The 12,413-nt window shown below is 44.3% G+C and overlaps 1 long non-coding RNA gene across 3 annotated transcripts in view; it reads right to left on the bottom strand.

Annotated features, from left to right (window-relative positions):
* The window catches only part of LOC137628331 (uncharacterized), a 54,204-nt gene extending 47,565 nt beyond the window's left edge, over positions 1 to 6,639 (bottom strand). Inside the window, exons 1-3 of one of the 3 annotated variants that reach the window (XR_011041333.1) lie at positions 6,512 to 6,635; positions 6,163 to 6,343; positions 3,761 to 3,876 (exon numbers count right to left, since the gene is read on the bottom strand). This is a non-coding gene — a long non-coding RNA (uncharacterized lncRNA). Of the gene's footprint in view, positions 1 to 3,760; positions 3,877 to 6,162 lie in introns of all 3 variants that reach the window. The other 2 variants (XR_011041331.1, XR_011041332.1) reach the window with 2 other exon arrangements.
* Between the last annotated feature and the right edge of the window lie 5,774 nt (positions 6,640 to 12,413).

Below are 12,413 nucleotides of genomic sequence, written 5' to 3'. Positions count from 1 at the left end.
AGAGGGTAAGGTCTCCTGAGTCAGTAAACAGGATATGACCCTCTTGTCTTGATAATGCCACTATTTCGCTGACTCGGGCTCCTGAAGCAAGAGCAAAAAGAAATATAACTTTCCGAGTCAGATCCTTGAGAGGGCATGAATCATTATCCAAGTTGGAGGCAAAATGGAGCACATTGTCCAAAGACCAGGAGATCTGTTTCGGTGGGGGTGCTGGGCGTAGACGAGCGCATGCTTTCGGCAGTTTATTGAAGATGTCGCTGGACAGATCAATCTGGAAGGCATACAACAGTGGTCTAGTCAAGGCCGATTTGCAAGTAGAAATCGTGTTGGCTACCAAGCCCTGTCCATGAAGGTGAATAAAGAAGGACATGCAAAAATCAATGGTGATTTCCGTAGGATTTTTTGCCTTGACGAATGAGACCCATTTTCTCCAAGATAATTCGTATTGCCGTCTTGTGGATTCGGTCTTGTATTCCTCGAGGAAGTCTAGACTTTTCTTCGAGATCCCAAAACTTTTCTTCGCGGCTAGGGAGAGAAAATCATGAGATGAAGGTCCTTGATTTTCGATGATGAAGCGAAGACAGTCGACTTCTGTACTTGCTGGGAGAGAACTGGGCCCGGGAGAGGGATCAGCGTGGGCTGCAGCTCCAGGACCAGGGGGTAACAATTGCTCCGGGGCCACTTGGGAGCCACTAGGGCCGCTGTCCCTTTGAAGGTTCTCAGCTTGGAGAGGACTTTCAGCAGAAGGTTGGTGGGAGGGAACAGGTAGATCTTGGACCATCTGTTCCAGTCCAGTGACATGGCGTCTACTGCCTCTGCCTTGGGGTCCTCGTACGGGGATACATATCGAGGAAGTTGATTGTTGTCGCTCGTTGCGAAGAGATCAATCTGAAGTTCTAGGACTTGGTGAGAGATGAAGGAGAATGATCTTGCGTCTAGAGACCATTCCGACTCTATCGGGCTTGTCCGGGATAGAGCGTCCGCCGTCACGTTGCGGAATCCTTGTAGGTGAACTGCAGACAGGTGCCACTTCTTCCTCTCTGCCAGACGGAAGATTGTCAGAAGCACCTGATTTATCTGGGGCGATCTTGAGCCTTGGCGATTGAGACATCGAACTACCACCGAGTTGTCTAGGGTTAGACGAATATGGATCGAGGGAGGCGGGGAGAGTTTCTTCAGTGTTAGAAGGACCGCCATGGCCTCCAAGATGTTGATGTGAAACGGCTTGAATAGGGGAGACCATGTGCCTTGAGCCTGTTTTTGGTGGGAGTGACCTCCCCAACCCTCCAGCGAAGCGTCCGTGTGGATGTTGAGTGATGGAGGTGGATGTTGAAGAGGGATGGACCTTTTCAGGGCCGTCGCTTCCGACCACGGCTTGAGGAGAAGCCGAAGTCTGTTTGGGAGCCGTCTCTTGAGGTCTCTTCGAGCGATGGATGCAGAACGTCTCCAGACTCCCGCGGCATCCTTTAGCTGTGCACGAAGCACTAGGTTTATCAGAGGCGAACTGTAGAGAGCCTAGAACTCGTTCCTGCTGACGTCTTGAGATCAGTTTGGATTTCAGCAGTCGCTTGACAGACCCTGCTATTTCCTTCCTTTTCTTCTGGGGGATGGAAAGGTGGTGTGACTGAAGGTTCCACTGGATTCCTAACCATTGGAACTTCTGAGCTGGAGAGAGGCGAGATTTCTTCGCGTTTATCTTGAATCCCAGGTGTTCGAGGAACTGGGTGACTTTGCTGCAGGATCTTAAACAATCCTCGGGCGATGGAGCCCAGACTAGCCAGTCGTCGAGGTAGGCCATCACCTGGATGTCTTGGAGGCGGAGCTGTTGTACTATGGCGTCCGCCAGCTTTGTGAAGATCCGAGGGGCCACGTTGAGGCCCAAGGGCATGGCCCTGAAGTCGTAGCTTTTCCTTTGGAGTCGAAATCCTAGGTAGGAGGAAGCGTGATGGTTCATTTGAACGTGCCAGTAGGCATCCGCCAGGTCTATGGAGACCGTGTAAGAACCTCGAGGCAGAAGGGTCCTTATCTGTTGAAGAGTCAGCATCTTGAACTTGTTGTTCGCTATGAACTTGTTGAGGGAGGATAAGTCTAGAATGACTGAGCTTGTCGGAGTCCTTCTTGGGGACGCAAAACAGTCTCCCTTGGAACCTGGTTGACTTTACCCTCCTTATCACCTTCTTGTTCAAGAGATCTAGGACATTCTTCCAAAAGGGGGGTTGATTGTTGGAAGAATTGCTGGAAGGTTGGGGGGTGGTTGAGTCCAACTCCAGCCTAGACCCTTCTTGACGATGCTGTGTGTCCAGGGATCGAAGGTCCAACGATCCTGGAATTGGCGGAGTCTTCCTCCCACCGGAAGCACTTCATTGCTTCTTGTGTCCCGAGGGCTTACTGCCTCGGCCGCTAGCTCCCCTTCCTCCTCTGCCTCTGGAGGGACGGCGAGATGCGTCTCTGCCTGCACCTCTGCTTGAGCCTCTACCTTTGGGACGAAAGGTAGTCGTCTGTTGCTCAAAGGCAGGGGTGAAAACCGGTGACTGGGACAAAACCGGTTGGGTGACCAGCTGAAAGGTCTGTTGTGGCTGAGCAGCCACTTGGGGAGTAGCGGGTCCCGGAAACTGCCGTCTCTTTTGACGTTGTTGGGGTTTTGGCTTGGAGGATTTCCTCTTAGGTTGAGGGCCATCGTCCTGAGAGGATTTCCTCTTCTTCGACATGCCCCACTTGTTGAGAAGGTTCCTATTCTCAGTGGCGGCCTTGTCGGTGATCTCTTTCACAAGATCGGAGGGAAAATCTGTCTTAGCAAGGCAAGCTACTAGAAGAAGGATGAGGACGGACGTGACGTCATTTAGCAATGGCGCCCGTTTGTTTACGTCTCGAGTACCAAAAGTAGCCACGAACGAGATTAGCTGTGGAACGGCTCCCCAGCTATTCTCCGCCCCTACACACCGAAGTGTTAACTATGTGGGGTGTAGATAGCTATGTGGTGCGTTGATACATGCGTCCCGTTGATATACGATGTCTTAAAGGGACACCTTTAGGATACTCGCTCCAGAAGTTAGAATTCTGTGATAACCTGTGGTTAAATTCTCTGGGAATATTTAGTAGTGATATACCCAAGGAAGCTACCAATAAGGAACCTTCCATCAGGACGCCATGGCTTGAGCCCAAAAATATCTGTTTGCCTATAGTTTAAAATATTCACCGAGCACTATGATTAAGACATTCAAGCATCATTTGGGTTCAACCTAGCATTCCTATACAAAATTTTCTCTGGTAAATTCATAGCAGTTTTTACCTTAGAAATGGGTGTTACGGCACGGGTCTCTCGCCCAGAAATAGATTTTTCCTTCGTCAAAATCCCTTAAATATGAAAGTGATTTGAGAGCTAAAGTTCCCTAGCTACAACTAAAAGGCTCCATTTGCTGTCTAATAATTATGAAGCAAATTTAGAAAAAATAATTTGAACCTTCCCATGCTTAAAAGTATATTCTTTCTCAAAGAGCTTATCTATACTTTCACCCACAACACTTTCAATTTCCTTCTAAAGATATCATATGACCCAAGTAAATCATGATACTGTAGTTTCCTTCTAAAGACGACATATGACCCAAGTAATATACAGTATTGTAATGAAATAATCTGCTAAATCTTGGTAAATGTAAGAATTGTTTAAAGATCTAGAAGTTTTCTATACTTAAAGCATACCTTCTGAGCTAAGGATACAGAATGTGCACCTTTATTGTCAACTAATTTATTAACTACTCACCACTAAATTTCCTGATTTATAGTAGAACACAGCCAGCAGGAGCACTGCTTTTCATTCATGAAAAATAACGTCCTCAATCAAGTAGGGGCAAGCCTTTAACCTTTCTTTCCATATCCCTGCAAGTATGAGAATATATAAAAACTACAGTACTTATGTTAATGAACAACTCCAAGATAGATATATAATTTTGAGTAATTTGCATCTAACTATACAAAGAGTCCTTTAATAGGAATACGTATGACTTTTGCGAATCTATAACTTTGACGTAATAACTCATTACCAGGTGGTGGGAGTAACTGTCGACATTTAAGCCCCACCCCCCTGACAAGCCAATGAGCTGGCAACCTCAACCTTTCAACAAAAATACTTTCAAAGCTGTAGAAACAAAACAGATGAATAGTCTTGAGACTTCGTAATAGGACATTATCAGACAAAAACTTTGAAAATGTGTGGTTTTGACCCAGAAACTATCCTCTTATTGAATCTCCTGTTATAGATTGTTACAGACTGCCTAGACCTTCCAGCCAATCAATCTACAACATTAGGCGATTAAACAGTCTTCAGAGCTTTGCAGTCCATGCTAAGCCATCGCAAATTCCATCAATTGAACAAAAGCATTGCAAACTGCAAAACTCAAATGAAGCACAATTGTAAACCAACATTATCAATGTATTAATCTATTGTGAAATTTTGAGATGGTCATCTAAATGTGACAAAATTACCAAATCTTGTTGCTGCAACAACAAACATTCACTTGGATATAGTGCCCCCATCTTTTCAATAAATGTGCAAGCTCCCTACAAAGCTGGGCTTATCTGGCCAGAATGAGTAACTGAACCATGGCCTGATGAGGACTGATATGTACCAATTCAAAATGGCTGGTGTTATGGGAAAGGAAGGTTGCCATGCTTGGCTACAGGTGTTTCGTAAGGACCGAATCACTTTGCTATCGTTTCATAATTTTATGAAACTCAGGCCTACCAGCATGTGGGCTGTCAAACATTTCAGCGATTTTAGTTCTGTGGGAAAAAGTATGAAAAAACATACAGCAGCAGTGGGTGCCTGCCTTTGCTGCAATTCAAAATGACATGACATCACTGACTGGAAATCAACGTACTAGTCCTTAACCCATACATTTAATTCATGAAACACCCATAAACCATTCAAGAAAATGTAAAGCTTGCTTATAACAAGTACCACTAACCTCACTTATTGCCATGATTGGGTACCTACTAGACATTAAATCAAATCACTAGTGTCACTATATCCAAAACCACAGGTTTTAAACTATCCCCTTTGATGCTGTTCCCTATGAAAAAGTGTGCCACTATTTGCTTCTATCTAGTAAATAAGACCGTGAGTACCAGCACCACTGTTCTGGAAGTGTTACACCATCCTCAAACACCCTCAGCGATATTTGGTCATACCAGAGACCAGATTTTACACATTTCATCTTGAACTTAACATTCTTTTATTCAATGCTTCAATATCTAAATGTAAAAATTTAAAAACCTCATTTAGTATTTCTGGTCTGATAGCAATACAGTAAGGCATTTCATGTGATTGAAGGGACAATATGGGTTGCTGCAGTTCCAATAAATTATATCTTGTTAGGTAACAAGCAAACCTAAACTGAGGACTTTTTTTTAATTATTCTTTTGACAATTTCCTCCCACTTATTACCACGATTGTCCACTGACACTATGTAACTCGCTATACAGCATATGATTTTTAAGATAATCTTATACCATATTAATATTATACTATTAGCAGCAGTAGGGGAGTCAGCATTATGAAGCTTCATCTGTGGTGGAAATGTGGGAGGTTGGGCTGTGGCACCCTAGCAGTACCAGCTGAACTCGGTCGAGTCCCTGATTAGGCTGAAGGAAGAGAGAGTAGAGGTCCCCTTTTTGTTTTGTTTCATTGTTGGTGTCGGCTACCCCCCAAAATTGGGGGAAGTACCTTGGTATATGGATGGATGGACTATTATAAGAACACTTCAGTTCTGTAGGTACAATACACGGTAAGAAAATAACACTATTCATCACCACACTACGCTTTTCATAGAGCAACATAACACTGTCATTCTTGGGTCACAAGATGTGCTGAGACTGCATTGTATATTGCTGTAATATATGTACAGTACTATCACTGAAGTACTAAGACATACCTCAAGTGATCACTCTTGAAGAGGTAGACTCACTACCTTCACTAATATGAACCCTTTACTAATTTTGTGTACAGTGCTGTTAATACAAGATCAGGTACAGTCCTATCATTTACAGTACTTATGGTTTTTATATAGAGTAAATACTAAAAGTCAACTAACCATTTTTGTGATGCTACTCAACTATCAATAGAAAATGGGCATTTTCCATTTGGATCAAGTCTTTTCCCCTCACCTTTAATACAACCTTCATACTGATTGGAGTATTGGCAGCCACAGCATCACAAATCATCATGTTCTTCTCCATATGCCAGTAAAATATTCATGTTGTGAAGATGTGCACAGGGCCTTGCAGACTTATAAAGCCAGGCCGAATAAGATGAACTGCAGCGTTTCCGCAAAAAATCAAATTACACCTCGGGAAGAAAGAAAAATGCACAACTATTGGAATGGGGTTTTTAAACATTTCATAAAGAGCAGTTATAATAAATTATGTATATATTTTTCAACATCCAAAAAATATTCCAATAAATTATCTGCATTCAAATTAAGATAACCTGAAAAAATTCACACCTTTAGCCTACCTGCCCTTTGCTGCCTCAAAACCAGGAGCACAGCATTCCTCTTGGGCCATGAATCTCCTACAGTGTATCTAATAACAAAACCTGTCAAACAACTAAAAGACAACCCTATATATAATAAGGTATTTAACATTTACATATACAAGAAATACGTTCATTTAAGGGATTTTGACGAAGGAAAAATCTATTTCTGGGGAGAGACCTGTGGCGCCCGGTGAAAAGTCCTTCTTGTATGTCTTTTCTGATAAAACCTTCCAATTATACCAGAGAAAGATAAAAGCATGGAATGCTGAGGTTACAACCCTCGCGCGAGCACCTTTTGGGTGTCGTGTATAAAGCAAAGGCGCGTGAAATCCACTATTCACAGGTTGTCTTCCATTTAGTTAATTCCTTCGTCAAAGGGATGGGCCGATACAACGGCCCTAGACACACCCCCATCGCCGCACCACCCACGCCACGACGCGAGCGCCATCTGAACAACATCCTTCTGTAATGGTCATGACGGCTTGGAAAGGAAAGGGTGGGATCGTGTAAAATAAAGGGGGAAGGGTTTCACCGGGCGCCACAGGTCTCGCCCCAGAAATAGATTTTTCCTTCGTCAAAATCCCTTTTCTGGGTCGATCTGTGGCGCCGGGTGAAAATGTACCAGAGAATGCCTTCCAAGCCCAACAATAACTAATTTAATGAGGGGAGAGAAACAACACCATGTAAAGAAAATCATAAATAATTAAGGTAAACAAACATGATAACAGGGAAGCCTCCGAGTATCAGAGGAAACATGCTACAAAACTGACATGGCTAAGAATATCCCAACCCTGTAACAACGGTAATCAATAATAGTTACAAACATAACCTAATATGTAATAAACTTAGGGCTAACGAACCACCAAGGAAGCGGCGTCGTGGTGCGAGTGGCGGGTAGGAGGGAGAGGAAAAGAGATGGATGAAAGGAAGAACAAAAGATCACTGGGGAGAGATACGGCTCCCAGCTGCAACTGTTGGGTATTTAAGAGCCTGTAAGTTCATTAGATAGTGGCGTTTGAAGACCATAGGAGATTCCCAACCCGTGAACTTTATAAGGTCATCAAAGTCCATCTTCTGGGGGAAATGATCCCGGATTGGCTTGTTAAACGAAGTATAGGATCTATAGCCTAATACCACGTATGGGAATGGTACCTCCTTGTTCTCTGATAAACAAGGGGCCAGACGATCGGGTAGCAGTCGTGGCTAAAAAGGCCCTGAGAGTGGTGACCGGACATAGAAAAGTATCTTGGAGAAGAGGAATAACTTTCCAAGGGGACCACCTATTTTGGGGGTTAACGGCCGAATCATATTGGCGAATTGTCGAGTCCCTTTTGTCTGATTCGATGAAGAAATCGTTTTCCGGTTCAATGTTCGAGTCTCTACGAGCTGCCAACTTCCTGTAGTCCACAAAGTTAGGGTTTTGGACATCCTTGAGTAATCTGACACAGTGAGTTTGGAATACTCGGGTCAGTTTGAGGAACGGGATCCGGATGGGACGGAGTTTCCACTCGAGGAGGAGAGGAAACCAACTGTTCTTGGGCAGTGAGGTGGTACTAAAGCCACTGCGCCCCGGAAGGAGCGCAGTCGGTGTTAAAGTTTTTAGAAGATTCACTGGGAGAGATAGGGAAATCTTCCTCTAATGGTTCCAATCCCGGGGTAATGCGTCCATGGCATGAGCCCGAGGGTCCAGGATTGGGGTCACATAACAAGGAAGTTTGTGATTGATCTGAGATGTGAATAGATCTACCTGGATGCCTGGAACGAACCTGAGTATCCACCAGAGTGAAATTCTGACTCCAGGGAACTCGTCCTGGATAGTGAGCCCGTTCTCACATCCTGGCCTCCCGCTAGGTGAGGTGCTGACAGGAACCAGTTCTTTTCTGTTGCCCAGGCGAAGAAAGTGACCAGGATCTGATTCAGGTTGGGTGACTTGGATCCTCCCCTGTTTCCGTAGTGTACCTCGTCTGTGCTGTCTGACACTACTCTGATGTGGGTCGACCTCGGAGGAGTCTCTCTCTTCAGGGTCAAGAACACTGCCATGGCTTCGAGAACATTGATATGGGACTGTTTCATGGCTAGTGACCAAGAACCTGAAACATCTGATGTTCGGAGAAATCCCCCCATCCACTTAGAGACACGGCTGAATGGAATGTCACTTGTGGAGGTGGGAATTGTAGAGGAACCGCTTTGGAGAGGTTCTTCGGTTCGGACCATGGGCGTAGTCTCATTTTCCCGACAGAGGGGATCTTCGAGACCTTGTCTTCTTATAGGTACTGTAGCTCTCTTTCTCCAAAATCGATTGATGTCTTGAGTTTGGCTTTTATTAGATCTGTTACTGAAGTGAATTGGGAAAGACCGAGGATACTTTCTAGGCTCTTTGGACACCTGTTTGTGCTTGAGAAATTCTTGATCTTGGAACCTATTCCTCTTACTTTTGGAAGGGAGAGACAACGTGTGCTTCGAAAGGTCCCACTGAATGGCTAACCATTCTAAGTGGCCTGATGGTCGCAGGCGAGACTTATGGAGATTGACCCGAAATCACAGGTTGTCGAACGATCGAAGTAATTCCTTCGTAGCTCTGTTGCCTTCTATGGCCGGCCGGGCCCAAATGAGCCAACCGGCCAGATAAGCAATGATCTGTATCTCTTGGTTCCTGAGTTGTTCTAACACTGCCTCTCCCAGTTTCGTGAATATCCTGGGATCAATGTTGAGGCCGAAGGGCATGTCTTGAACACAAAGGCTTTCCTGCTTAGGTGGAAACCCAGATAAGAAGAGAAGTTTCGAGCTATAGGCGCAAGCTAATAGCGGTCGGTAAGATCGACAGAGGTGGTGACGGTCCCACGGGGAAGTAAGGTCCGTACCTAAGAGATAGTCGTTTGATTGCTTTTTCTTGAGTAACCCTGTGGTGTACTCTTTCAGGACGGGAGTGTATTTCTGGGAGAAGGTCACTGGCGGAGGAGGAGGACCTTGAGGCCATTTTCATCTCAAACCGTTAGAGACTATGCTATGATCCCACAGACCGAGTCCAATGGTCACGAAAGTGGTAAAGTCTTCCCTCTACCGGGACCACCGCGTTGTGAGGTAGTGAATCTAGGTCCTTCCCTTCTCCGAGCCCCCTTTTTCCTAGGTCCGCCTTGATGTCGGGACTGTCTTCTACTCCTGTAGCTTCCTCTCTGGTGTCCATGAAAGGAGCCTGAGGGTTCGGATCTAGGGCTGCATGCAGGCAAAACATCCCAACGGAGTTGGGCTGTGTACCTGGGGAATCAGTGAGGTAGACCACCTGATGATGGGGGGTCAGATACAAAAGCGTCGAACCAGAGGAAGGCTGTGATGACGAGTGGGAAACCGACTATCGATTCCTGTCTGATAGAGGTCTCAGACAGAACGTACTTCCCACAACTGACCCGATCAGACCAACAAACGTGTAGGTCGAACTGGAAGGGCAGAGCCTGGAATTATCGTACCCCCCAGGCTGACAACATCCTGGTCCAGACAGATCGGGCCTGCCCTTTAGGAAATAATACCGTTACCTTCGGTACCTTGTCTAAGCTAACCAAGGCAATCTCTTTCAATCGAACGAATCCGTTGAATGGGAATTCTAGTACCTGGAAGTAAAATCTAGGTCCCCCAGAGGGAGGACGTCTATGCCCTCCAGATTTATGGTACCACCTATATCCGAGTTCCTGAACGGCACTGACTCACCCCCATACCTTAGAGCTCGTCATAGCCCCTTGGATTTCCTTAGAATGTGTTGCTTTTAGCCGTCACAGTTTATGCAGGGTAACATGAACATTAGGATCCTTTAATGGTCCTAGGTCGGCGACGTAGGTAATTGCAAAGCTGAAGGCTCAAAACTCATCCCCACATACCTGCCCGTCCATGGGGTCGTTGTCCAACCTTAGAGAGGACACTCCGAGGAGATAGGGACCTCTAGATGGAGCATTCCTTCCCAACTTCGATACCCAAGGGTGGAGAGCCTCTCTTGCAGGCCAGAGAGAATCATCATCATCCTGATGGGAACCATGCAGGCGAACCTTCTGTAACACAAAGGGGACATAAGTCTGGATGTTCCTTGAACTTTGGTTAGCGATCCTATTCACAGGCTGGGATCAGCTGTATTACTCTTAAAAAGCAATTTTAAAGACAAGTTATTTAATGTATTATCTTCTGGGGTATAGTGCGACACTTGTATTCATGAAATGTGACACTGTTGGCGCATTCGCCACTGGGTGGAAATTTATTTCTATATGAACACTATGTTGTATGGATATTTATCCATATCTAGACATAGTTAGAATTGACTATGCATAAATATAGGCATAATTAATGTATTTCTATTTGAACACTATGTTGTATGGATATTTAGCCATATTTAGACAGTTAGGATTGAATATGCATGAATATAGGCATAATTAATTTAATTCTATTTGAACACGATGTTGTATGGATATTTATCCATATTTATACATAGTTAGAATTAAATACATGCATAAATATAGGCATAGTTACGTTCATAAATAATTTTTTTTTTTTTAAATCCTTCCCTTTACAGGTAAAACAAAAGATTGGCCACCCGTGGTCTGAGTGATCTCCGACTGTACCGGATCTCCGGTAACCATCCCCGGTACAAACAAAGGTCCGTCATAGTGACAACGTGAACCAGAGGAAATCTAATATTAACCTCAATGCTGACCGCCTGTACGATATCCGGTTAAGCCGGAGATTCGATGAAAAAGAATCGTAATGACGATATTGTGATTATTCATGAAAAAGGGTTCATACCCTGATTCTGATCGTCTGATTGATCTCAGTTTGTACCGGAGAACCAGTGACAAAGGTCCGGCAACGTGAAAACGTGATCCTCACCGGTACGATAACATTCTCTAAAACTGAATGTCTGTGTTATCTCCAGTGAAGCCGGATATTCGATGAAAAAGGGACCGTAATAATGAAACTGTGAAACCCTCATCGGTATCACATTGTTAACTCCGGTTCTGGATGTCTGCTTGATCTCTGTTTGTATGGGAGATCCGGTAGCAAAGGCTAGTCCCCGTGAGATCGTGACCGTCACCGGTACGATAACATTAACCTCAATGAATGTTTGAGTTATCTCCAGCGAAGCCGGAGATTCGATGAAAAAAGGGGCCGGAAAGGTGTAATTGAGATCAAACATGACAAAGGTTCGTGTGCAAAAAGGTCTCAGCCGGAGTCTGAGTGCCGGATTTCACCGTTGCACTCCAAATATCTGACTAGTTCTCACCCAATGAGTATCCATTATAGCGGCGTATAACTCAAGGCGGAGCTAAACATAACTCAAGGCGGAGCTAAGGGTGTCGGTATAAATCGAACCCAATTAATGACTCATACACCAACGTTCCTACTAATAGTGTTAGCTATATTAACAGTAACCACATCAATAAAACGTGTATAACATTAAACGTACTATCATCAACTCTGATAATAAGAGGAGGCCTGAATAACTCGTGAACGTATAAAAACGGAGAACGGGAAAATCACCTCCCTTACTCGAGCTAATAAACGAGCACCCTATGTTCTCACTCTCAAGGTTACATAATAAAAGCTATCATCACACAATAATATAAGGAAAGTAAAATAAAACTGATTGTTTTTATTTTATTTTTATTTTTTCCTTTTTCTTTTTCATTTTTAGTCATTGTAATAACCAAAAACGAAGAATAACGACAACGTAACCAATAAATAAGGATATAGTCTAAATCGAGCCTTCCTGGGGCGAGTACAAACTAACAGACTAACAGACTAAATCGCAAACGTTTAAATCGCTATTCGGCCAAAACCATTGTTGGCACTATAATATCCAAATGTTTGTATATTTGTAATTTACCTAATGTCTGTTAATGAC

This window comes from Palaemon carinicauda, chromosome 36, assembly GCF_036898095.1.
Source record: "Palaemon carinicauda isolate YSFRI2023 chromosome 36, ASM3689809v2, whole genome shotgun sequence".
NCBI lineage: Eukaryota > Metazoa > Arthropoda > Malacostraca > Decapoda > Palaemonidae > Palaemon > Palaemon carinicauda.
The sequence above is the reverse complement of the archived record's forward strand: the minus strand, read 5'-3'. Positions and strand labels throughout refer to the sequence as shown.